Source organism: Camellia sinensis, chromosome 1, assembly GCF_055761805.1.
Source record: "Camellia sinensis isolate YWXY chromosome 1, ASM5576180v1, whole genome shotgun sequence".
In the NCBI taxonomy this organism is placed as follows: domain Eukaryota; kingdom Viridiplantae; phylum Streptophyta; class Magnoliopsida; order Ericales; family Theaceae; genus Camellia; species Camellia sinensis.
Window position 1 is genome coordinate 61,293,929 of NC_138961.1, and position 28,000 is coordinate 61,321,928.

Consider the following 28,000-nt stretch of genomic DNA (forward strand, 5'->3'; position numbering starts at 1 on the left):
TTTCTGTTTTGGCAGACATTGAACTATGTTTATTTGTTCTTCTGCTGGTTTTTTCCTTGCAATTCCAAGCATATATTATATGTGTCTGGTGCAATGATTTCTCTACAATTAACTTTTTTATTCAATGTTGGATGGTAAACCATATTATCGGGCCATACAAGCATACAAACCTGTGAATCAATGCTAGAAAATTATTATTCCAGTTTGAGGGTCCAAATTTTGGCTGCCTAGCATCTTAATGATCCAAACTATCTTGAATGGATGGTAAGCACTAGCTGGATTACATGATTGTGTTTTTCTTCTTTTGTAGAGCTATACTTGCATATGAGACTATTTGAGACCTACCTAATAATTGTATTTTTTTATTTTGAAAGGAAGATAGATTTATGTCACCATAAAGATCTGAGCGCACTACTAGAATGTTTTAGAATAACTGCTTCTAATTTTATATACTATATTCCTTGGATTTAACAAAGTTCAAAACATAGAAGCAACCTCTTTGTATGTGGGGTAAGGTTGTGTACATTTGATTCTCCCCAAACTGCATAGTTGCATGCGGGAGGTCTTGCATTGCGCTATGATTCATTTAATTCACTTTTTATGAAGGCCATCAATTCTTCTCTATATTCTCACAAGTTTGGTTTGATTTACACTCGCAACATCAAGCTTAAGGAGTGAGTTATTAGTTTCCTTTTTTATGTAAATTTAATTTAAATCATAGTTGTGGATAATTTTTACCCCTGTATTTGTAGAATATGCTAGTTCTTAAAGCAGAAGAATTTGTGGCCATTGAACCCTTGAGGGAGGCATCACATTATCAGCTTAGTACACTCAGTAATTCATTCATTTTTTTGTGTCTTACTTTTATGCAGCCACTTTAGGTTCCTTGTTATTGTAGTCCTATCTTGGTGTTTTGCTCCAATCCGATTTATTCTTAAATGAATAACAACCTAATGTATAACCATGCAACAGGTTAGGTTGCACACCAGAATTCTTGATATGTGGGCATGGGCAACAAAGAAGAGCAATCATTGAGGCTGTGAGGCTATTGGGAAATGGAAAGAATAGGCAAAATCAAGATGCTCATAGACATGATGAAGAGTTAAAGATGTAAATTCTCCACAATATTTCAAAGATAAGTCAAAGAAGTGGCAGAAGTTTGTAGCTCAAGTAAGTGGCTTATTTGCATTGGTAATATTTTGCCATATTTTCTAATCTAAAAGCTTAGTGATATGTGGTTCTTGCTCTAAATTGAACTCTTTCTTTTTCTTTCTCCATTTTATATGATTAATGAACCAAACCAGCAAGATTTAATTATTTATTTTTTTGCAATCTGATCTCCAACATTTTCTTGTCTTTTGTAGAACTTGATTAGTGTCTTATGAGCTTGTTCTTGATAGATTTAAGTAAAGAATGAATTTGTTTTTTTTTTTCCTGTTTAGAAGAATAGTAGGACATAATTATTGGCTCTGCTGTAATATCTAGTTAATTCTGCTTTTGATGTAAAGCTAACATTGAATGTTAAATTTCTCATTCCATGTGAGCATGTGTGTGTGTGCAAACTTGTGCATAGGAGCAAATAATAAATTCTCATGGTTATGGGGAAGTGTTGGGTGATGTTTGTAAAATTGAGGCGTGAACTGCCACATCGTGGCATTTCTGCTTTTTCTGATTGAGGCTTGGCTGCAACTCCTTGTAACTGCCACATCTTCTCTTGGCCTTTCATGGCTTTGCCACCTGTCACTTCTTGCTTCCTTTCCATAACTGCTTGTAATCGCCCTTCTCTTTATTCCAACTTGTGATTTTATTCTGGTGAATGGCTTTAACTGCTGCATTGACCCATGACTTGACCCGTCATGTGTCCTTTTCATAAAGAAGTACATGTTGCTTGCAATTTATTGCCACCTCTAGGTCTGTTGACAGACCTGTAAAGAAAAAGCGGCACAAACAGGTGGATCAATGTTAAGTTGGATCTGTGAGTGTTATATTTCTTTTTTTGATTGTTAGAGTTGAGTCACTTGAAGTTTTTACAATGGACAATAAGTTTTTTTGCCATTCATGTAATTTACATTAAATTCTTGTGATGCTTGATTGAGCTTGGCCTGAAGAAGGAACTGTATGAATTGTGAGTATACGCTTTTAATTCTTGAAGTTACTTTTGCAATTTAATCGCTGTCCAGAGAAAATTCAGCAAAACTGGAACTATTAATATAGCTGCAAATTGGGATAGTAATAGTCGGCCCAAACTCAGCTTGTGTAGCTCAAAATATTGGTGATTTGCCTAATGTTTAATGAGATTATATCTATTTTCAAATTGTGGGGATGGGCTCTGAATTCATTTCTTTTAAATAGTCGTGAAAGGACTGTTCTGTATTTTAAAAAAGGAGCCAGGCTAGGGTGGTTGGTGGGACACAAAAGGTAGAAAATAAAATTCAAGAAGAATTTCTTTCACTTTTTCTTTAGTTTGTACTTTGTAGTATAGCAAGTTATCACCTTCATAATTGTTAATAGTATTTTACGGCAGTGTCCTCCACTTTATGACATTGGTGTTTCTTTGTCATTTATGCATGTTATAGCAGCATTAATGCAATCTAATTTCAGGCCAAAGCTTCTGGAAAGACTCCTGAAGATTGCCATAAAGTGGGTGATGCCATAGGGGTAAGCAGAAATTAAGCAGTTCCTTCCATCTTTTCTTTTGCTGCTATTTTGATTAGTTTTTAACTATTCTGATCTTTGAGTGTGGTTTAGGCAGCAATTCTTCAAAACTTCAATGACATATTAAGAACTTGTAATGCTCTGGACTACCATGACTTAATCAACTGTTCAGTGAAGCTGCACAGTGATTTTCCTGAAGGTTCATGTCATCTCTATGTGTTTAATAATCTAATAATCCGCAATTGTTATCATGTTTCAACTAACAGTTGCTTTTCATTTGAAGTATTTAAGGAGTGCCAGAAGTCATGGAAAGAAATTGTGATAGATGAATTTCAAGACACAAGTAGCATGCAATATGGTCTGCTGCGGATTCTTGCAACTCATAAACGCATAACTATTGTTGGTGATGAAGATCAGGTTTATTTTGTGTTTGTTACAATTATTTTGCAATTTTCTAGTTTTTTCCCCCCTTCTCACTTATTTAATTCATTCTTCTATTATCACTAAAAAACAACCCCCAATTAGAACACATTATTCTTCTATTATCACTCTTCTTAAATATTCTGTATCTCTTACTGCAGTCAATTTTCAGTTTCAATGGCGCTGATGTATCTGGATTTGATTCATTCCGTAAAGATTTTCCAAACCACAAAGAAGTATGATTTATTTTTACATAGCTATTATTGTCATGTTATGTGCTTTGGCTGAGTTTAAGGAGTGCCAGGAGTCATGGAAAGCAATTGTGATAGATAAATTTCATATTTCACTTCTTGTGATAAGTTTTGGAATCAAGGCTTTTTAAATATGTTTCCTTCTCATTGATCGTGTGCAAATTTTGACTCAGGTTAGATTAAATAAGAATTATCGGTCCACCCGCTGTATCGTTGAAGCTGCATCATCTCTTATAAAAAATAATTTGAACCGAGGCCAGCTAAAGAATGTTCTCACTGATAATTCTTGTGGATCTAAGATAATCATTGTTAAAATTGAAACCAAACTACTAACTCTTGTTGAAGCTGGTAAGTGATTCTGTATTCTTTTGACTCCATATGCAGATTTCTGTAAAGGAATGTTGTAATGAGGTTGCACAGTGTGCATTTGTTGTTGATAAGATCTTAGAAATTACATCTGAAGGTTCATCTGCTAAGGGCTCTTATGGCAATATTGCTGTTCTTTACCGGAGGCAGGTCAAGCATACCTTCAATAATGAGTTTCCAACCAAAAAAAAAAAAAAAAAACTTTTGTGACTTTTCTGAACAGTTTACGGCTCTGCCTTTCATACATCAGGTGTCAGGAAAAGTGTTTCAAGCAGCTTTCTGAGACAGGAAAATACCATTCAACATTCATGGTGTGGCCTTCTATAGAAAAAAGGTTGCTGACTCCCCTGTTGTTCATAAATGGAAATGTTATTTGTTGATATCTGTACATTTGTAGAGCTATACTGCACTCCAGTAATCTTGTTGCTAGTGGATTGGAATTGGCTTTTGATTGATGCACTCAAAAATGCAGAATTCCTTCAGCTTTTCTTTAATGCCAATATTTATTTCAGAAACTACTGTAATTTGCAATAGTTTTCCTGTATGAAATGTGAGCACATCTTGTTCCTTTGTTGTCCATTTTATAACATGCATGCACAGAAAGTTTAGCATGATTATTGGTTATGAGCCAACTTATCTTTTCTTGTAATAGGTAGTCAAAGCCATAATTGCTATGCTTAGAACAATGTTGCCTGGCTGTGATGATGGTTCTTTTTGCCGAGTGTTCAAGGCTTTACTACCTTTTGACAAAGAAGAGAAGAAAAAGGTATTTGCTTTAATAATATTTCTCTATCTCATTCTTCCCCAATTGTGTTGTTTGTGCATACCAACCACCCCCCCCCCCCCCCCCCCCCCCACCACCAAAGTTTGCTGCTCTCATATCTGAGGTCATTGACTTTTCATTTTCCTATTTGCTTATCTGTTGCAGGTAATTGATCATATTGATAAAATATCAACTGTAAGGAGATGCAGCCTTATATCAGCTGCATGCGACATATTTAGTGCAAAGATTTCTGGTACATTTAAAAGGTTTGTTCTGACATTCTTTTCTGGAATCATTTCCCTGTTGGATAACATCATTGAAGCAAGTTTACCTGACCACACTATTTGCACTCAATATGCTAAAAATGATACAGATTGTTATTTATTTCGAATTTTATATGCTAACTGGCCAATTGAATTTTCTGGTTGATACTATAACATTTTTATTTAGACAAGCTACATCTTGCATACTTTCTTTTAGTTATTAAGAATGTCCTCTTATTTCAATTCCATTGTTAGATGATGGCTTGTCACTGGTAGTAAGAAGGTTTATCGTTTCCAAATTTGGATTGAGAAGTAAGAAAATAAGATAGAAGAAAATTCTGGAAGCTTGAAATTAAAGAACTGGAGTTTGTAAAGGGAACTTCAAAAATTAAAATACATTCATGGATTTGGTAGAGACTCGAAGAGTAAAAAAATTGCCGACGCAATGCTTTAGCTTGAATACTGAAAATTCCAAGCCATGGCAATTGAATTCCACTATGTGTACTTGAATATGTAATGAGTCGAATCATCATGGCAAAAGACCACTTACTGCAGTTAGCACACATGCAATGAAATTATTGTATTTCTCATATTTTTTGCCATTTATTTCTATGTTTGTTTTAAGGGAAGAGTCTTGTAAAAATGAGTTTTTTATTTTTATTTTTAAAGCACGGGAAGTAAGAGAAAAAAAAAATAATATATATATTTTTTGTTTCAATGGCAAGTGAAGATGTCAAATAAAGAAAAAGTGAAATTTTCATATTTTCGATGATACATCTACATGCAAATGCTTGAAATAATCAATGGAGTAGTGCTGCCGGAAATAGAGTCTGAAGGCACTGCTTACACGACATGGTCGAGTCAACACAATAATTTTAAAAAAACTACAGGACACAAAACGTGAAGGACATGCACAAAATACTTGATTTTATATATCTATTACACATTATATATATGAATATTTCATTCAAATATAATAAGAATATTTGATATCACACTAATTTATTAAGTTAAAGGAGGATCGATTAATAGGTATTTTCTTTTATTATTAGTCTAGAGTTATTTTTTTCAAACTTGTTATGTGTTTCATGTGTGTCTAGGTTATGGACAAGAGTGTCTCCCAAGAGTCCGAAGCGTGTTTTGAGTCTAAAGAAATTTGAAAAATAATAGTACATGTTTGGACGTGTGTCCGACAGTGTCACAAGTGTCCAATGAATGTTGGGAAGTATCCAACAAGTGTCAGTGTCCAACAAAGCATGCCACCTGTCCGTGCTTTTTAGGTTAAATGTGTTTATTTTCAAGTGGTTTCTTTGGTGAAGCTACCCCAACCCCCTCCCCCCCAAAGAAAGTATGGGAGTTGGCCTAGTCATTCTACACAAACATTTTAGTCATGTGCATTTTATTATTATTATTATTTGATCAGGCAAATTGTTGTGACATTGATGCTGGCATAGAGTATGAGCATTGGCCTTTTCAATTATGTGAGATTTATGTTATTTGAAAATATTTCAACTCGCATCGTTTTGCTGAATGTGAATGTTGAATCTCGTAACCATATGATTATGGCTCTTGTTGTATGTTGTAGGAATCAACTTACTCAAGGACGTAAGGTGTTGTTTTCACTAGACATGATATCGAAACCTGTTCAAAGGGTAAATATATTTATTTATTTTTTGTATTTTTAATGAGTTGAATCAGTAGATTTTTCTTATTGGTGAATGCACAATGCATGTTCAGAGGGAGGTTTATGATTTGGATTGGGCCGTGGTAAGGGCCGGACAAATTGTGGGCCGAACACATTTGGGCCGTTGCAGCCTGGGCCCATCCAGAAAGGATTTTTGCTCGGTAATGGCACAGTTGCTGTGAAACCGAGCTACTTGCTCGGTAATGGCATAGTTGCTCGGTAATGGCATAGTTGCATAATTGATGTCGTACTAGCAGTCAAGTGAGGTTCGGCCGAGATGTCCGCTGCCTCACTGGGTTCCACGGTTCTTGCGTTAGCTCGGCAGGAAGGCCGACGGCTAACCAGCATGACTTATCCTGAGCTCGGTTAAGCCGGAATGCAACCGAGCTCGGTCGTCATTGAGCTTGGCGAGCGGAGCGCTCTGGCTAGCTGCGCAGCACAGCCGTTGACAGTCGAGATGCTGCAGCCCGACTGCCGAGCTCCCAGTGGTGTGGGCTGGTAGTTAGGTGATGTTCTGTAACGCCCCAACTTCCAGGCCGTTAATTAAGTACAATATTACCACACAAATAGGATAGATAACCAAAACATCTTAATATACGTATATAACCAGAGTTAGTATCACGGATCATTCGTTTATTTTCCATTGCAGGATTACAAAACATTGAAAACAAAAACAACTAGTCTAAGTCTTCAAATGAACCATCGCTCCAACACTTCATCGTATTTGCCGTTGCAATAACTTTCATCATTATAACTGCTTCACCACCTGGCATGACACGCCATGAGCTTGGAATGCCCAGTAAAAACACACACATCCCCATATCTTCTATCAACCAATCAACCATACATAGGACAAATCGGGTAACATAACATGCAAAATTACAACAAGGTTCTATGAATTAGGAGTTTGCCTAGACGTCTAGGATCCCCCAAAAGAGATCCTTCTACCCAACCACAAGGCTGAACACTGGATTACTCAGACTCCCCCTTTTGCTGCTTTGCAGACCTTACCACCTACGCCCACCTCCTGGTTATTTACCGATTAGTGACATTGATGGACCTCAAAAGGGACAGCCAAACAAGTGGGCTCGCTTACACCCAAATCGTGCCTAGGGCTCGCTTACACCCTGCACATACCATACCAAATCGTGCCTAGGGCTCGCTTACACCCTGCACATATCATACCAAAGGGCTCGCTTACACCCTGAAACCACCGCATAGAGTCTGAATACATCCGTGTCAACCTAGGGGCTCGTTTAGACCGCTTGCGCAAGACTTAACTCATTTGGTTTTAATTCCATTCACATGTTCAATACATAAATCATTCTGAAGCACAAGGGTGAACGTCACCCACTACCAACCCCTTTCCATTTCCTATTTATTAGATCTTTTGCCAAGCAAGCTAGTCACATTCGGTAATTCGGGAATATAAAAGAGCATGAGACAAACATAAGAAATGAAATGTAGCCCATGATAATCATACATAGGTATGGTAAGGCAAGAAAATAACATTGGGCATGCTATAAAATACTTAGAGACAAACAACACAACAAAACACCATTTCCAGCACTGTTCGGTTCTGCAGGGCTAACAAGAACGCTTTGGTAAAAATACTTATAGGTCAAATTAGGGGCTGAAATTGCACAGAAACAATATTCAATCTGTCTAGTTTCAGTTCCAATTTTCAGAAGTTGCACAGCACCTCCACAAATTCATCTACAAACTATATTCGAAAACCTATCCAGATTTGTCACCCTTTGGGGAAACAAACTTTTCTCTCGATCTACCCGATGGTTTCCACTCAAATAAAATCTGTTGGAAAGAGGACTCAGAGTTCTAAATTTTGATAGAAGAACCAACATGAGGTGATGTTTCTAGAATTTTATAAAATTGCTAAAAGTGGACTGTTTTTCAGAGATGCAGGACCAGATTTTTCAACAATTTATCCAAGCCCTAAAAACAAACAATTTGGAGCTAATAAATTTTTCACAAACTCTAAACACACCAAATATCCTACCATAAATTCAGATTTGAGAATTAAATAGATTTGATATTTATTTTAAATTAGGGAAGTTGCAGCAGTGCCTAATTTCACAAATTTGTAAGGCAATGGCAATTGATCATATCCACACTTCAACATACACCAAAAACCCTATTTACCATTAATTTGCAACACAAGAGGCATATTAGACAATAGAAGGAGATGGTGAAAGAATTGGGGAAGACAAAGGAGGGGTATGTTCTTACCTTTTTGAGAGTCACCCTTATTATTATTTTTTTTCTTCTTCTTCTTCTCTACTTCCTTTGATCACACTTTCACCCTCTCACCCTCTCCCTAGGCTGTTGAAAATGTGTGGTGAAAATTGAGACAAAGTTCTCAATTTAGAAGCCATGAAATAGGGCTAGCTTAATGACTAAGAAAAAACATAAAAATCTAGATATATTTTCGTTGCTCAAATAAGTATTAAAATAAATAATAAAACTATTTATTTAAAGATATGTGTAGATATTTATTTAAAGATATTTATTTGCTCAATTAAATAATAAAGGTTCAAAGAAAATAATAAAAATTCAAAGAACTAATAAATATTCAATTAGGCTAAAAATAAATTTGATGAATTAATTTAGAAACTAGGAGGTACATAAATAAAAGCCAAGTGTTAGGGTATTTCCAAATATAAAAATGGCATTCTATGATTTAATTATAATACAAAATAAAATACAGAAAAATAATTCTTTCTTGGACCATTTTGTAAAATTTTATAAAATTTGGGATTAAAATGTAATTAACCTAAGGCTTAGGGTATCAAGTGTAATTACCAAAAATTAGGGTCTCTACATGTTCAGTTAGATTTGTGCTGACAGATGGGATAGTAGCACCACGTGTCGAGAGACTAATTGGAGTAGATTTGGGGCGCAGAAGGTATATAAACGAGTCTGCCCCCCCCACGCTGAGACAGATGAACATTTGGTGAGGTTTACACTAAACACTCAATCCTCTCTCTCTCTCTATCCCTGTGTGTGTCTAACTTGATCGTCGGATGGGTATTCCGACCACACACCGCCGGATAGCTCACCGCCGTTGTGCTCGCAGGTCGATCGGACAGGCAGGAGCTTGGAAGAAAGGAGTACGGGCTTGCCGGAATATTTGCTCCCCGTACAATTGGCGCCGTCTGTGGGAACCTTGACAGACAAAACCTTGTCTTCCAGACTCATCTAATCGCCGTCCATGGCGAACAACGACGAGATTCCGTTGTCTGCCATCGACGGAGTTACCCCGGAGTTAGGCAGACGGAGAGAAGGACATCCCGCCATTCCTCCAATGGCGGACCTGGAGACATCCCCAGGAGGACACTCAAGAGACGCGCGAGATAAGCGCGAAAGAAGCTTTGGTCATTCTCGGAGTCTAGACGGTCACCGGCGGCGGAGAGAATCGCACGCTAGACGACTGGAACACAAGCTAAGGGACCAAGACGCCGTCATCTGGAGAATGGCGGCGGAGATGGAGGATCTTAAGCGGACTGGAACACAAGCTAAGGGACCAAGACGCTGTCATCTGGAGAATGGCAGCGGAGATGGAGGATCTCAAGCGGCATATGTTAAAAGGAAGGGTGTAGCTGGAGTGGGAGACCACAGTGAGCGCATCCAACCCCGCCGTTCATGCACTCAGAGCCAGCGACATACTCCGTCCATCTTAATCACCAGAAGTTATAAGGTTGGAGATTCCGACGCGCATGTACAAAGGTCCAGTGCGCAAGACAGCACCTATCAACCTTCACGGCCGGCGACGACGTCGAGGTATTCTTATTCCGCTCGTTCAGAGGATTTGCGGGTAGTCTTGGAGGAGCGGGCTCGCCGGCGGGAGGCTTATAGGGTGCTGGCGTTCCAGCGGCTATCTTATGGGGTTTATGCCAGTGAAGAGGTCGGAATGCCTCCACCCCGCCTAGCAGCGCCACTCCTTCTAGACACAGACTTGGCAAGGCTGAGCGCCACCCCTTTCTCCCTGGAGATAGAAACAACACCGCTTCCGGCAGGGTTCCACTAGCCAAAGTTCACGCTCTACGACGGAAAAACCGATCCTTATATGCATGTAAGCCACTTCCGACAGGTCATGGCCGGACATAGGCGAAATGACGCCCTTATGTGCCTTATCTTCCCGTCAAGCTTGGGCGAGCTGGGCTTGAAATGGTTTGAGAGGCTGCCGGACGGGAGCATAGAAAGGTGGCATCAGATGGCGGAAGCCTTTGTGACGCGGTTCAAAACCAACACTAAGACGTCGAAGGAAGTTGACCACCTTCTCAGTGTCAAGATGGAGCCGAACGACACGCTCAAAGCATACAACTCCAGATACTGGGAAACTTTCAACGAGATCTTGGATTGCCTGGTCAACCTTGCAATCACGCAGTACAAGCGTGGTCTTCCGATCGGACATAGACTGCGGGACTCGCTTATGATGCACCAGCCGACATCCATGGGCCAGCTAATACAGTGCATCAATGAGCACATTCGAGTAGAAGATGATGCGGCAGCATCTACCGTGAAGGCAACACCGGTAGCAACAGACAAGAAGTCGGCTGGTAAGGTACACGCGGTCGGACATGAGGCAAACCGTTCAAATGATCGCGCAGAGGAATCAGACCGTGGCTCAAATCGCAAAAATCGGGGTAGGGGTCGTCGAAATGACCGAGATGACTACCCCCGGGATGACGTCGCTGATGCAAACAGAAGGTTGAAGGCCAGGACAGGCATTACCACGATTTTTAAGATTCCAATTTATCGCATACTTAGTGAAATCCGTGACGAGGATTATGTCCGGTTTCCTGCTAAGTTGGGAGACAGACAGAAGGGTTTCAATCCACGGTACTGTTGCACATTTCACTGGGAGTGCAGCCACCGGACAGAGGACTGTTTGCCTTTGAGGCAACACTTGGAAGAGCTAGTCGCAGCCGGACACCTAGACCTTTACGTTGACGGGGACGTGAAGGAAAATCAAGCCCCGGTTGATCTGCGTGCACCGGGTGACTTGGAGGCGCCCCCTCAAGGAGTGATTAATATCATCCACGACATAATGGAACCGGCACGTGTATGTGAACTCCGAGGTATGATCAAGAAGGCGGAGCACATGAGGGAAGTTTTGTCGGTCCAGCTCGCGATCAAAAGGGGCAAGACCGAAGAAAAAGACGTGATCAGTTTCTCCACAAGGGACCTAGAGCGCATTCAGACGCGCACAACGACGTCTTAGTGGTCACACTCCGCGTCAAAGAATTCGATGTCAAGCGCATCTTGATCGATCAGGGAAGCTTGGTCGAGATCAGGTATTACAACGCATTCAAACAACTCAAGCTCCGGGATACAGACTTGGTTCCAACAACTTCGCCACTAGTTGGTTTCAACTCGCAACCGGAGTGGCCTTTGGGAAAAAATATCCTGCCGGTCAAAGCGGGATCCGTAGTCAAGCTAGTGGAGTTTTGGGTGTTGCAGGTACCATCTACTTATAACCTGATCCTTGGAAGGGGATGGCTTTACGCTATGCAAGCCGTAGCGTCGACCTTCCATCAGGTGATGAGATTCCCCTCGGCTACGGGGGCAATTGAGGAGATTTGGGGCGATCAGGTCATGTCAAAGCAATGCTTTGTGGCAGTCAACGAGAGTTGAGCTGCCAAAGGCTTCGTCCAAATGATAGAGGGACCGGAAGACCGAGGAGTCCTTGACGATGTGGGCATTAGGGCCGAGGACAAAACCGTCGAAGAATTGGTCGAAGTGCGAATTGATACAGAGAGTCCGGACAGGTTCTTCTTGCTCGGCTCAAGCCTTACCGCACAAGAAAGGATTGAGATGGTTGAGTTTTTGATGGCCAATATCGAAGTCTTCGCATGGTCGCCATACGACATGCCCGGCCTAGATTCGAGTTTTATTTGCCATCACCTAAACGTTTTCCCCGGAGCTAAGCCGGTCATTCAGCGAACAAGGAGATCGGCGCTGCATCACGCCGAGGTAGTTATAGAGGAAGTGAAGAACTTGCTTGAGACACGAGCTATTCAGGAAGTGCACTACTCTCGGTGGATTTCAAACACAGTTGTTGTACCAAAGAAGAATGGGAAGTGGCGAGTTTGTGTCGACTATAAGACCGTCAACCGAGCTTGCCTTAAAGACAGCTTTCCACTGCCTAGAATAGACCAGCTCGTGGACTTAACGGCTGGACATAACAGGCTCAGTTTCTTGGATGCTTACCGCGGTTATCATCAGATTGCCATGCATGGCCCCGACCGCGAGATCACCTCCTTCACTACACCGAGGGGAATCTTCTACTACCGAGTCATGCCTTTTGGTTTGAAGAACGCCGGGGCAACTTTCCAAAGGATGGTGACCAAGATGTTCGCTCCTCTGCTAGGTCAGACAATGGAGGCTTATATTGATGATATGGTGGTTAAGAGCCGGCATCAAGCAGACCACTTGTCCGACTTGGCCGAGATGTTCGTCATTCTCAAACAACACAAGCTACGCTTGAATGCGTCTAAGTGTGCATTTGGCGTGGGATCCGAAAAATTCTTAGGCTTCCTAGTCATAAACCGAGGCATCGAGGCAAACCCGCACAAATCCGAGCCGTACAAGTGTTAAAGCAGCCTAGCTCGGCTAAGGATGTGCAGCATCTAGCTGGCATGGCCGCCGCGCTTAACTGATTCATAAGCCGGTCATCAGATCGCTGCCGCCCTTTCTTTCAAGCTTTGAAATCAAAGTTCTCTTGGGATGAAGAGTGTGACCGGGCTTTGGCCGCGCTCAAGGAGTATCTGTCTTCAGCGCCACTGTTGGTAACACTGAAGCCTGGTAAAGAGCTCTACCTTTATCTGGCCGTTTCACAGCATGCGGTCAGTGTGATGCTTGTCCGGTCGGAAGGAATCAAGCATCTCCCTATCTTCTACGTCAGCAAACCTTGCTACCGATAGAGTCGAGATACTTGCCGCTGGAAAAACTTGCATTGGCATTGATGATGGCCTCCAGGAAATTGGCGCACTACTTCTATGCCCATACCATCATCATTTTGACCGAGTTCCCCCTCAAAGCTTTGTTCGAACGGGCGGACTTCTCCAGTCGAATCCTCAAGTGGGCGGTTGAATTGGGACAATTCGACGTCAAATTCCAGCCACGAACTGCCATAAAAGCTCAGACATTGGCCGACTTCGTTGCTGAATTCTCACCTGGAACTCATCCGGTATGCCCGGTGGATATTGTCGCGGCAGATGAGGAGGTGAATGCAGGCCAGACCGCAATAACACACCTAGGCGATGACGGCGACGCGGAACTTGCGCGCCCCGCCGAAAAACCTTCGGTTAGTACAATACCACAGCCCGGCGATGCGATGACGGAGTTGGGTATCACCGACCAACCTACTCCGTCTGGTACCGCATCACCAAGGGGGGAAGAAGTGGAACTGCTCAGCACAGAGCCTGTAGCCGGCATAATACTGTAACTCGGCGATTCGCCTACGGACTTAGGCATTACGGACAACTTGCTGAGTTCGGCGCCGAATCGTCGAGGGGGGCTGAAGTGGAACCGCTCAGCACAGAACTTGAAGCTGAACAGCCAAACAACCGTGATCCCATCAACCTCAAGCCTCTCAGGACCCCTCAGACTGTTGGAAGCTCTTTGTTGGCGAAATGTGGAAACTTTTTGTTGATGGAGCCTCGAACCGTCACGGTGCCGGGTTAGGTATAGTTCTGATTTCGCCAGACGGGCTGACTATCGAACATTTTATCACCCTCGGATTCCCTGCCTCAAACAACGAGGCTGAGTACGAAGCGTTTTTGACCGGGCTCAAGAGCGCGCTTCAGATGCACGCATCCGAGCTAATGGTTTACAGTGATTCCCAGCTTGTGGTTAATCAAGTTTTTGGAGTTTACGAAGCAAAGGATGACAGAATGATGAAGTACCAGGCTCTGGTCAGAGACCACATCAAGCGATTCCAAGCAATAAGGGTCCAACAGATTGGCCGAGAAGAAAACGGCCGAGCAAATGAATTGGCCGGCCTTGCTTCCATGGTCGATAGCACATCTCCCAATCCTCTCCTGATTGAATTCCTTCCGCGGCTCAGCATTGAGGAAACCGGGCAGACAGAGGTACTCTGCACCGAGCTAGGTCCTTCATGAATGGACCCTATTATCCTCTTTCTCAGAGACCGGACCCTTCCAGCCGAGAAGAAGGAAGCACATAAAGTCCGGGTGAAGTCAGAGCGATTTTGGCTCTCTCCGTCAGGTGCTTTATACAAGAAGTCTTTTACCGGTCTTTATCTAAAGAGTGTGCACCCGAGCAGCGTGGACGCCTTCCTGTACGAAATTCACGAAGGCATCTGTGGCAGTCATATAGGGGGCAGATCTTTGGCCTATCGAGCTATTTCGCAAGGCTACTAGTGGCCGTGCATGCAAGCCGATGCGCAGAAGTATGTTCGCAAGTGTGAGAAGTGCCAGAAGTTTGCCCACCAAATTCACCAACCGGCCAGAGAACTTCTTCCCCTCACCAGCCCTTGGCCCTTTGCGATGTGGGGGCTCGATATAGTGGGACCACTTCCAACTGCACCAAGCAACCGGAAGTTCTTCATCGCGGCCATAGACTACTTCACCAAATGGGTTGAAGCAGAGCCTTTGGCAACAATCAAGGAGAAAGACGTCAAGCGGTTTGTCTGGCAGAATATGGTAACGCGGTTTGGCGTCCAAAAAATTCTGATCTCTGAAAACGGCACCCAATTTGACGGTCGCCTATTCAGAGGATTTTGTGAAGACTTGAAGATTGAATTCTACAACTCTATCTCGGCTTACCCACAATCTAATGGCCAAGCCGAAGCATCAAACAAGACCATGCTTGATGGGTTGAAGAAGAGGCTTGAGAAAGCCAAGGGAAAATGGACCGAGGAACTCCCCAACGTCCTTTGGGCATACCGAACAACCCCGCGGCGATCTACCGGGGAAACACTTTTTGCTTTGGCATATGGCATGGAGGCAGTCATACCTTTGGAAGTTGGAATGCCCACCCTTAGAAGTGAAAGTTTTGAGCCCGAGCTGAATGCCGAAGCCATTGCCTTGGAATTGAACCTCGTGGAAGAACGCTAGGAAAAGGCTCTCATCCATGTGGCCGCCTACCAACAAGGGCTCTCAAGGAAATAGAACAAAATGGTGCACCCTAGACCGTTCAAAGTAGGTGACTGGGTCTTGAGGAAGGTCATGGGCAATACCCTGGTGCCAGGTGAAGGCAAACTAGGGGCAAACTGGGAAGGACCCTACAAGTTAATCGGTCTGGCGGGCAAGGGGGCATACCACTTGGAGGACCTGGAAGGTAGAGGAATACCCTGGCCATGGAATGCGGCCAACCTCAAACTGTACTATTTTTAGCTTTTGTTTTCTTTTTGTGCAAATGAATTTTTTGCCTTACACTTCAGAATGTAATATTCTTTTTGTCAATATATAGAAGTGTCTCGTCTTTGCCTTAGCATTCTGATTGTTGCTTTTCAATTTTGAGATTCACAACCGAGATGTTTTACTCCGGTTGATTTTGAGATTAAAACCGAGATGATTTACTCTGGTTCATTGAGTTGATGATATGATCAACTGAGATTCTCAACCGTGATGTCTTACTCCGGTTGAATGAGTTGATGTTTTCTCAACTTTTAGATTCTCAACCGAGATGTTAACTCCGGTTGAATGAGTTGATGTTTTGCTCAACTCTGAGATTCTCAACCGTGATATATTACTCCGGTTGAATGAGTTGATGTTTTGCTCAACTTTTAGATTCTCAACCGAGATGTTAACTCCGGTTGAATGAGTTGATGTTTTGCTCAACTTTTAGATTCTCAACCGAGATGTTAACTCCGGTTGAATGAGTTGATGTTTTGCTCAACTCTAAGATTTTCAACCGAGATATTAACTCCGGTTGAATGAGTTGATGTTTTGCTCAACTTTTAGATTCTCAACCGAGATGTTAACTCCGGTTGAATGAGTTGATGTTTTGCTCAACTCTGAGATTCTCAACCGAGATATTAACTTCGGTTGAATGAGTTGATGTTTTGCTCAACTCTGAGACTCTCAACCGAGATGTTAACTCCGGTTGAATGAGTTGATGTTTTGCTCAAATTTGCGATTCAAAACTGAGATGTTTTACTCCGATTAATTTCGTTGATGATTTGTTCAAAAATGTGATTTTAACCGAGATGTTTTACTCCTGTTAATACGGTTGATGATTTACTCAACTTTATGCTGGAAACCACGATGTTTTTTCTAGTTAGATAAGTTAGATAAAGTGGTTAGTCTTGCCGAGGTATTTTGACAGCCGACGTTATGTAGCATGAAGAACGTGCAAACACTTGAAGAAAACGGAGCTTTTTCATTGATGTGAAAAGTAATTACAAGAGGAGGGGCGGATAGCCTGGTTACATGTGTAAACCAAAAAGGAAGAAAGAAGACAAATAAAACTAAGCTGGGGGGCAAAGGTCAGTGAATTCGTCCTCGGCTGCCTCCAGGTTGACCGTTGGTGTTTGGTCTTGGACACCGATCTCCGTTTGGCCGGGTTGAACTGTGTGATTTTCCCCCTCCACATTTTCCTCGGTTTCCTCGTCGCCTTCTTCCTCGGCCTCAGCCTGCAAAGCGGCAAAGACGTCGTTGGCATAGGGCATGAGATAGGTCGGTAGGGAGGCAGCTGGAGGAGTGGCGAACACGTCGGTCCCCGGTCCCTGGCTGAGATGTTCACAAGCAGACTTCCACCCAGCCTTGAAGAAAATGTCTTGGGTGGCGCGGACCTACTTTGTGTAACTCTCCTCGGCTTCAAGGAAACCGATGTTGTTTGCACCCTTCAGATCCTCTTCCCGTGATTGTTTTAGCGCATCTAGCTCGACTCAGACCGCGTCTCTTTCCTTTTCGACAGAGCCAAGCTGGCCGAGCAACCGAGAGTTGTCAGAGTTCGCCATTTGCAATGAAGACTGGGCTCTCTTGAGCTTGGCTTGGAGGCTTTGAACTTGGCTGGCAGAGTCAATTGCCTTTTGTCGAAGTCAGTGAATGCGCTCCATGACCAAGTGCTGCTTCTAGATGGCCTGCAAGAAAAGAGATTGATCAGAAAGAAAACCGAACAAACACTTGGTGAAATTTTGAGCACAAGTTTGAGATTCTTACCCTAGTCATGGATTTGACCGACGACTTCATCAACCGGGTGTCTGGAACATGGTCGTTGCTGACCACGTTGCTCGGTAGGAGAAGGGCCTTGGTGAGGTCAAAGGCGAGAAGATGCTCTTTGTCACCCTTAATGGAAGCTGTTGCCAGGATCTCCTTGCCCCGGTGTTTGAGCTGGGGCCTCCATGCCGGTGTTGGGTCGACGGTGACGGTAGGCTGCTCGGTGTTGAGCTCGGTTACTAGCTCGGCAGAAGGGTCTGCACGAGGCCTTTTGCCAGCTCGGCGGGAGTCTCTGCTGGCTTGCCCGACGGCGGGAGAAGCCAACGCAACCACGGTCCCGCTGGATTGACCGGCAGTCGGAGAGCGAGCTGGAATGCTCGGGATCTCGGACGAGGTGGTAGTGATCAAGTTCTTGATGCGGCTCCTCTTGGCCATTTCTTCTGCTTCGGTTAAACGAAAGAAAGGGACATTTGGTAGTGTGGGATCTGGCGGCGAAGATGGACCGCGGAGAAAGTCAGTGACTTTACTCTAGTGCGGAGCTGAATACCGGTATGTTGGAGTGTAGCTGAGGAGCTCGTTACAATCCCGGTTGCGGTAACGGAGCACGGTCTTGATGGCTGCTTCGTTGGGGTAGTAGTAGTTGGCTTGCAAGGCTTGGATCGCTGCAAAGGAAAGAAGAAAAGTGTCACGTACAGAATAGTGAAGAAAGATAAATTGACCGAGCAGTTAGCACGACTTATATGTCTCGCCGAAGTTCTTGCTAATAAACTAGCCTGGTACGTCGGCTGTTTCATAGTTGCCAGACATCCAGAAAAAGTCGTCGTCGTGTAAGTCCTTGTCTGGGGTGCCGGTCACTATTTTTTCTTTGCCCGGTCAAATTTTTAAGTAATAGGCGAGGCCGTCGCCCGTGTGCCCAAGGGTGTATTGACGGAGTATCTCGGCTAAACCTAAGTTGGTTCTTAGCCGGTTGTTCAACTCGTGGACCCCGTTGATTATTCGGTAAGTGTTGGTTGAGACTTGAGTGGGTGCTAGCCCGGTACGACGCAAGAATTCGGTCATCAGTGGGTTGACCGGGAAACGGAGGCCTCCTTCAATGATGGATAGCATGGTGAAGGGGCACTGGTCTAATCTGCCCCAAGGGATTGTCTCCATTTCGCCGAGCTCTAGGTGGACGTCGGCCGGGATACCGTACTCTTCCTAGAACGCGGCCAGGGCAGCCGGAGTATTAACAAGGAAGCAGAAGCGCCCCATGGGTAGCCGGCTGGTTTAGCTCGGCTGAGGTGGTTTGGCACAGACTGGTGTTTAATGGCTGCTCGGTCTTTGAGAGCCTCGGTAATTGGTCAGTGGTTCCCTTGGACTCTGCAGGAAAAGGATGGCAAGTGTAAGTGGAAGCGCGGTTGAGCAAAACGAGCTTGACTTTAGCTCGGTCATGAAGAGTGCCAGACCACCTCGGTTGCGAAGGCAAACCAAGGAGCTCGGTCGCTCAAGCAGACCAGTTGTTAGCCCGGTCGAGCGGCCAAGTCTTCTGACTACCTCGGTTTCTACTAAGGTTTTGGCAAACTTGTAAATTGCTCGGTCTAATTGTTTTTTGGATCAAAAGGCGACCTAGAGCCCGGTCTGCTCTTGTTCTTCGTGTGTTCATGTGTTCATCATTGGGATTGAAGAACAACGAAGAGAACAGGGGCAAGTGTGGGTTTGGGGAGGGTTATGTCCTAAAACCTACGGATTTTGTGTCCTAATATGTGAAATACCAAATGAAAATAGCAAAAAGGAGGCTCAAAGGACTTACCAGTTAAGGGTAGGAGCTTCCTCCTCGAACACAAATGCAAGGAAAGGTAGGAACGAAGCTTGCAAGAGGCACAGGAGCTCTGGAACGCTTGGAATGGAGGAGGAACAGTAAGAATGAAATGAAGAGGAAATGGTGTGTATATGGGAGGAAGACCGCCAAAAATTTGAATGTGAAGGGACGGTTGGCTGCTCAAGGCCAATGAGCGAGCGACACGTGTCCCTATTGACGGTGGCGTCAGTACTGAAAAGACATGATGGCAAGTCGAGGCGTCGACCGGGCAAGTTTGAAGACAGGTATGTCAACTAGCCCGATCACCGTCTAGCAGACTGTGAACCGAGGAAGAGTTATCCCGGAAAGAATAGGTAATCCCAGTCACGCTTGCGCGGACGGAATTAAGGGGCAATTGAGAGGGAGATTTATGATTTGGATTGGGCCGTGGTAAGGGTCGGACAAATTTTAGGCCGAACACAATCGGGCCGTTGCAGCCTAGGCCCATCCAGAAAGGATTTTCGCTCGGTAATGGCACAGTTGTTGTGAAACCGAGCTACTTGCTCGGTAATGGCATAGTTGCTTGGTAATGGCATAGTTCCATAATTGATGTCGTACTAGCGGTCAAGTGAGGTTCGGCCGAGATGTCCGCTGCCTCACTAGGTTTCACGGTTCTTGCGTTAGCTCGGCAGGAAGGCCGACGGCTAACCAGCATGACTTATCCCGAGCTCGGCTAAGCCAGAATGCAACCGAGCTCGGTCGTCATTGAGCTTGGCGAGTGGAGCGCTCTGGCTAGCTGCGCAGCACGGCCGTTGACAACCGAGATGCTGCAGCCCGGCTGCCGAGCTCCTAGTGGTGTGGGCTGGCAGTTAGTTGATGTTCAGCTAGATTTGTGCTGACAGATGGGATAGCAGCACCACGTGTCGAGAGACTAATGCGAGTAGATTTGGGGCGCAGAAGGTATATAAGTGAGTTTGTGCCCCCCATGCTGAGACAGATGAACATTTGGTGAGATTTACACTAAACACTCAATCCTCTCTCTCTCTCTCTCTATCCCTGTGTGTGTCTAACTTGATCGTCAGAGGGGTATTCCGGCCACACACCACCGGGTAGCTCACCGCCGTTGTGCTCGTAGGTTGATCGGACAGGCAGGAGCTTGGAAGAAAGGAGTATGGGCTTGCCGAAATATTTGCTCCCCATACACATGTCATTTTCCAAACATTTCTTGTTTTCCCATCTCAACACAATGTACTGCTAGATTATATATCAATTCATGAAAAATCATCTTTTATACAGAAAACAGGGCAGTGGATATAACACACTAGGAATCTCTAGGTACGTGTTTGCAAGTAGGCTATACAAGCACTACCAAAGCCATTTTTGCTAGTACTAACATGAAGGATCGACACCTAACCGTGCGAGTTTCTGGACTTTCACCAAGGACAAACAGACCAACCTAAAAAAACCACAACCACACCCCCTAACCAGATTCACCACAGTATTCACCCATTTTTCTCAAAAACTGTTACATTTATAATGTTCAATGTGAAATGATGCGCTATGCACAACGGATGAGAAATTAGTTTCAATTTAACCTTTCTCATGCAATGTCTACAACAATCAGAACTATCCTTGTCATTGCTTCATTTCGCCCCTAATAGAATGATGCCGTGATGGCCAGTAATCCGAGATTACCGAATGCCAAGTTATAATGATTCACACAACAGAGTATACATATAGGGCAACATGTGCGGAAGCATTAAATTCAAATCTAATTAGTCTATAAGAGTTGTGCATAGATTAAATGAAATGACATGCAAATTAACATGGTTTTACAACTTGAAAACAAGATAAAATAAAGTACATATTACATCTTGATCAAAAGGTTTCTCAAGCCAAAACATACAAAAGAAATGAATTACGAAGCCAAGAAGCATAATCTTCAAGATGAATACAAAAGCATAAAGCAAAACACATCTTCCAACAAAACTTAGGCGACATTGCCTTCTTGATCATCACCTACATATATATATATATATATATATACATAAGGGAGAGGGGTGAGCTAAAAACTCAGTGATATAAGTAATAAAGATTTGAATGAATGATATCCGAGATTTTTGCCAAAACAATACATATCATAACTTGTAACACAACAAGGGATGAACCAAGTCCCTCAATCAAAGTCTTTCAAAGCTTCAAGGGATGTTTACTAACATTTACATAATACAAGGGATGACATTCATTGACAAAACAAGGGAATAACTGACCCAAAATTAGTTAGACGAGCCCACCTGTTGGTGGCAAGGGAGATATGTCAAACAAGGGTGCTAGTTGCATTAAAGTCCCCTAGCACTAAGGACCTTTTAAGAATGTCATCAAAACAAACATAATACTTGATACAAAAACTAAGGGATAATCATTCATACTTGATCAAATACTTTTTCAAAATAAAGCAAAGCTTATATTAAAATATTATAACATAACTTTATTAAGAATACCACTCACACTAGCTCTTCGAATGTAGGGCTTAAGGCAAGGATCCAAGACCTACAAATACATGGCAAAGTCCACTAAATGCATTTCAAGAAAATAAGAAGAGATGCTCAAGGATGGGTATGCAATGGACTCTCAAAACAAGTTTCAAAGAAGTAAAACAGATCTCGACATTTCCTTCCAAAACCAATTCAAGACAAACAAAACATGTGCAGGGGTTAAAAGTGGCTCAGTTAGCATCTCCATTTAGGGTGGAGTCACCTGATGGTGGTAAGGTTGTGTTGGACTAGGGGTGTCAGGGTTGTCAGATAGAAGTTGCCGGTCGCTGACTTCCTTTTACTTTTGTGTTGATTGATATGCTGAGTTTTGATGTTATATTGGGCATAGATTGGTTGTCATCTTATTGGGCCATTATAGACTGTTATCGTTAGAGAGTTATGGTGTGCACCTCGAGTGGTGATTGTTTTTATTTTTTGGGGGACCGAGTTGATAGAGCCTTGTTGCCAATGTATGATCTGCGTGGTCGGGGTGAGCTTAGTCTTCTTTTTTGCTACTTTCTTGGGTGTTGAGAGTGATGTGGTTAGACTTGAGTTGCCGAGAGTAGTTTGTGAATACCCAGACGCTTTTCTAGAGGATCTCACCAGTTTATCACCTCACTGTGAGATTTAGTTCTCTATTGATTTAGTGTCTGGCATGGCACTGATTTCCATGGCACCATATAGATTTGCACCCGCCGAGTTAAGTAAGTTGAAGATTCAACTCTAAGAATTATTAGATTAGGGCTTTATCCGCCCAAGTACTTCGCCTTGGGGAGTACTAGCTCTCTTTGCCAAGAAGAATGATGGCACATTGCTACTTTTTATTACTGCCAGAAGTTGAACCGGGTAACTATTAAGAAAAAGTATCCACTACCTCGTATAGATGACTTGTTTGATCAATTGAAGGGGTCTTGTTGCTTTTCTAAGATAGACTTGAGATCGAGTTATCATCAGTTGAAACTGAAGGAGGAGGACATCCAGAAAACGGTATTCCGTACGCGGTGTGGCCATTATGAGTTATTAGTGATGCTTTTTGGGCTAACCAACGCACCGGCCTTGTTTGTGTATTTGATGAACTGAATCTTTCGTGAGTTCTTCAACTATTTTGTGGTTGTCTTTGTTGACAATATTTTAATCTACTAACCCTCTTAGGAGGAACATGAGAAACACTTTTGAGTTGTACTTGAGTTGATTAGAGCCCACAGATTGTCTGCTAAGTTCGAGAAGTGTGAATTCTGGTTAAAGGAAGTAAAATCCTTAGGCTATGTGATATTCGGGAAAGGGGTGACTGTAGACTTTTCTAAGATAGAGACAGTGCAAGGTTGAGAACAATCTAAGAATGCTTTTAAAATCTAGAGTTTCTTGGGGTTAGCCGGGGATTACTGTCATTTTGTGAAAGATTTTTCTAAATTGGCCTCACCTTTAACTAGACTAACGAGGAAGGGAATTAAGTTTGTGTGGAGTGAGACTTGTGAGAAGTCATTTCAAGAGCTTAAGGTTAGACTTAGCACTGCTCAAATATTGATTATTTCGGAGAGGAGTTTAGGTTATTCAGTGTATTGTGATGCGTCTCGGAAAGGTTTGGGTTAGTCTTGATGCAAGAGGGGAATGTAACAGCTTATGGCTTATGATGGTTGAAAACACACGAGAGAAACTATCCTACCCACGACTTAGAATTAGCAATTGTAATTTTTGTTTTGAAAATCTGTAGACATTATCTTTATGGTGAAAGATTTGAGGTATTTTTCGATCACAAGAGTTTGAAGTATTCGTTTTCATAGAAGGATTTGAATTTGAGGCAGATAAGGTGGGTGGAGTTTATGGAAGATTATGACTTTGAGTTGCATTATCATTCGGGAAAGGCCGCTGTAGTGGCCGATACTTTGAGTAGGAAATCCATTAGCAGTGTAGCTAGTATTGCCATCAGGGAATGCGAAATGTTGGATGCTATTAGCGAGTTTGACTTGTATTTTGGCGAGTCTGTTGAGTTAGCAGCTTTATTTACTTTAGTTGCACAACCTACACTTATGAGCTGAGTTATAGAAGCACAATGGGGTGATCATGAGGTAGAGACCATCCGGGAGAAGATATCTAGTGGGAAGGTAGAGAAAGGCTTGAACTTGTATTCAGACTCGAGTGTTAGATATCTTGACTGCCTTTTCGTGCCAGAGTTTGTAGAAAGGAGGAATTCTGAGAGTTTCACATTTTCTTGCCTTGCGGTACACCTAGAAGGCACAAAAGATGTATCACGATCTTAGTTGCCAGTTTTGGTGGAAGAAAATGAAGAGAGATGTAGCCTTGTTTGTTTCGAGGTGCCTTACTTGTCAACAAGTGAAGGCCGAGCATCAGAGGCTAGCGGGTTTGTTGCAACCCTTGCCTATAGCCGAGTGGAGGTGGGAGCATGTCATGATGAATTTTGTTATGGGTCTTCCGAGGACTCAACGGGGTAATGATGTCGTGTGGGTGATAGTCGACTGGTTAACTAAGTCATTACACTTTGAATCTATGCGCATGAGTGACTTGGTAGATTATTTTGTTGACCTTTACGTTTGGAACATAGTTTGTCTTCATGGGATCCCTGTAACTATTGTTTCGGATAGAGATCCGCGTTTCACGACTTGGTTGGAGCAGAGCCTACAGAATGCCTTGGGCACTAGGTTGACTTTTAGCACCGCCTACTATCTTCAGACCGACGGGCAGTCAGAGCATACCATTCAGATCCTAGAAAATATGCTTCAAGGTTGTGTTCTTGACTTTAAAGGATCGTGGAAGACACTTACCTTTAGTGGAGTTTGCTTACAATAATAGCTTTCAGGTAAGTATTTGCATGGCACTGTTTGAGGCCTTGTATAGCCTACCGTGTAGGTCTCTTGTGTGTTGGGCCAAGGTGGGTGACACACACATGTTAGGTCCTGAATTAGTCCCGAAAACAACGGAGAAGGTTGCACTTATCCGTAAGAGGTTGGTTTTGCCTCAGAGTCGTCAGAAGAGTTATGTCGACTGCAGGAGGAAATAGTATCATTTGAGGTAGGAGATCATGTCTTCTTGAAGATATCACTGAGATGGGGTTTGATAAGGTTTGAGAAGAGTGAAGTTTATCTACTAGATTTATTGGGCCTTTTGAGATTCTAGAGTGTATTGGGGAGATAGCTTATCGTTTGGCATTGCCGCCACAACTTTCTGAGGTTCATGATGCGTTCCATATTTGTATGCTCCAAAAGTATGAACCGAATTCGTCACATGTGTTGGATTGGACCGAGTTAAAGGTAGATGAGGATGCTTTGTATGAGGAGAGACCAGTTAGAGTCTTAGATACACGGGACCAAGTCTTGCAAGGCAAGACAATTCCTTTGGTAAAAGTGTTGTGGTGACACCACGAAGTTGATGAGGTGACCTGGGAGCGTGAGGCGGAAGTTCGTGAGAAGTATCCGGACCTTTTTTGTTAATGTTTGAAAATTTGTATTGAAAATCTTGTTATGTTGATTTAATGTAAACATTGTATATGTTTTGGAAAAGTGAATTGTATATTCAGTATTGCAAATTTTGTTTATCATTGTTATGCGAGCGAATGACCGGTGGACGGGTCATGGTTATGAGTTCGACTTGCTATAATTGTAATGGTTGATTTAAATACTTTTTTGTTGTGTTGATTTTAAAATTTCAGGGACGAGATTCCTTAAAGGAAGGGAGATAATAACGATTCTGGTTTAGACCTGATCCGTTTATTGTTTTGGATCTGGGATTTCTTATCTTAAATGTAGTTCATATCCTTATACATCATATTCTTGATTGAGTTTGGTTATTTGGATGTCATTGTTGCGTTTGAAACTAGTTGGGGAGTCCATTGTTCGAAGGATTCTTTGCCCATAATTTTTCTTGTTTGCTTGAGCGAAGTTTCTTGCGCTCGAGCGGTCTTTTACAATCGGCAAAACTATTGAGAGTTTGATATCTATGCTCGAGCGACGTTTCTTGCACTCGAGTAAACCTTTACAGGTTTGAACTACTGGGAGGTGTGTATTGTGTGCTCAAGCGACCATTCTTGTGCTCGAGCGATATCTTTGTTTGTGTCTGTGCGCTCGAGTGGTAACTTTGTTCGCTCAAGCGGTCTGCATGTATATCTGTCCGAAAAATTCACTTTTTGAGTCATTTTCTCATATATCTCTCTCTCTAAATATTTCAAAATCCTAAATCTAGACCTTCTCTCTCTAAAACTCATCTTCAAACTCCAAATACTCTCAATCTATTAGTTTCTACACCATTGTCCTCTGGGAAAAAAGATAGAGCTTGCCTAGAGCCTCCTTTTGATTGAAACAAAGTTGATTTTCGGCTTTGTCAAAGTTTCTTCACTCTCCCTTGCCTTTTAGCTTTGAGGTAGGAAATTCTCCACACTTTTGTATAATTTTTAACTTGACTATTTGTTTTTTTAAACAATATTGTGATTTGAGGATTTTTGGACAAAATCTAGGGTTTTGGTTTAAAAATTAAAAGAGGGGTTTTCAAATGAATTCTTGAATTTGATTGTGGGTTTGTAAAGGTAGTTGAGTTGTGATAAAATCGAGAATTTTATCAATGGAATTGATTTATAAAGAAAAAGACATTTTGTCCTAGATTGTGAATATTTGATTTTGTAAAGATGAAATGGAAATAATGTTGGATTTTATGAAATTGGAATGATGATGATGGTGATGGTGGAGTTAGATATGCATTATCACTCCCATATTGAAATTTTGGAAAGTTTATCTTCATTGGAAATTATCTATCTGTTTAGAGATATTTGTTTTGGGTTATCGGTGGAGGATGGCTATGATTGTTGTAAAAATTGCATAAGAATTAGGAGAATTGAAACTAATTTCTCATCCACTTGCATTAAGCATTGTTGCATATTTAACACATGGAAAATGTATATCATTTTGAGAAAAATGAGTGCATATCTTGGTAAATCTGGGTAGGGGGTATGGTTGTGGTATTATTGTTGGCCTGTGTGTCCTTGGTGAAAGTCCATAAACCCGCGCTATTAGGTGCCGAGCCTTCCGGTTAGTACCGATAAAAATGGCAATTGGTAGTACTTGTATAGCCTACTGGCAGACACGTACCTAGAGATTCCCAATGTTGTATCCACTGCCCTATTTTCTATTGTAAAGGAAATGATTTCATGAATTGTGATATAAATCGGGCATTTTATGGTTTTGAAAAGAGATATAAAACGTTTTGACACGAGCATTGCAATTCACCTTATAACTTTGTTAAGATTCATACACTGTGTTAGTGTATCTCTACTGAGTTTTGGCTCACCTTATGTGGAAAACCGTTTTTCAGGTGCTGTTGATATGCCTCCACCAAGGCTGTAGCTTGACATGCCTCCATCAAGTGCTGATGATATGCCAAGAGCTTTCTTTTTGGCTGTTGTAATTATTTTTGTACAAGCCTATGTCTTTATTTGTATTGAGTTCCAAACTCACTTTTGTTGTAACCAAATATTGTCTTGGAAAGTTGTAGCCAATAGGGCATTTATTTATTTGTTTAACTTTTATTTCGTATTGCTTACTTGTGGCGCATGTTATAGATTCAAGTTTAGGATTTATGAATGTATAACTGCATGTGTTATCTTTCGTACAATAGAAATCACATGAATGTAAAGATACTATACTTAGAACTGTATGGTTATTTTAATAATTATCAAGAGATGAACTATGGTTATTATTTTGAGACGTTACAGAAAGTACTCTAGAGAACTTAAACAAATTTTGGATGAAAGAAACTATATGAGCGTTGGGTGTAGGAGTTTAAGCTTTATTTTGAGTGTGGTGTTTATATTCGTTGGCTTCTTGCCAACCAAGTATTGTATCGAATGGGTTTTAAGTTTTTTGGCTTTTCCAAATTGATGGTTTTTCTTGCTTTCTTTTCCTTCTTGTAATGTTTTATTTATCTAATAAAATATATCTTTGCTAATAAAAAAATATAATAATAAAAAAAATAAAAAAAACCCTAATACCACACTATCTTGCCTCCACCTAGCTACAACCACCTACCTGCCACCAAGCCAACACCACCATCACTATCCTCTCCACCAACACTGAGTTAAAAAATTAAAAATCATTTTCCGAGTTAAAAATCTTGCCAAAATCACACTATCTTGCTTT

The 28,000-nt window shown here is 42.2% G+C and overlaps 1 pseudogene across 1 annotated transcript; it reads left to right on the forward strand.

The window, feature by feature from the left end:
• Positions 1 to 238: 238 nt before the first annotated feature.
• LOC114281171 (ATP-dependent DNA helicase SRS2-like protein At4g25120) lies at positions 239 to 27,447 on the forward strand (annotated as a pseudogene). Its single transcript, XR_014339673.1, has 13 exons — positions 239 to 264; positions 973 to 1,170; positions 2,602 to 2,658; positions 2,749 to 2,854; positions 2,939 to 3,072; positions 3,237 to 3,311; positions 3,500 to 3,634; positions 3,711 to 3,842; positions 3,943 to 4,026; positions 4,345 to 4,458; positions 4,621 to 4,721; positions 6,304 to 6,370; positions 27,177 to 27,447. The product of XR_014339673.1 is annotated as an ATP-dependent DNA helicase SRS2-like protein At4g25120 (transcript).
• Positions 27,448 to 28,000: the final 553 nt, after the last annotated feature.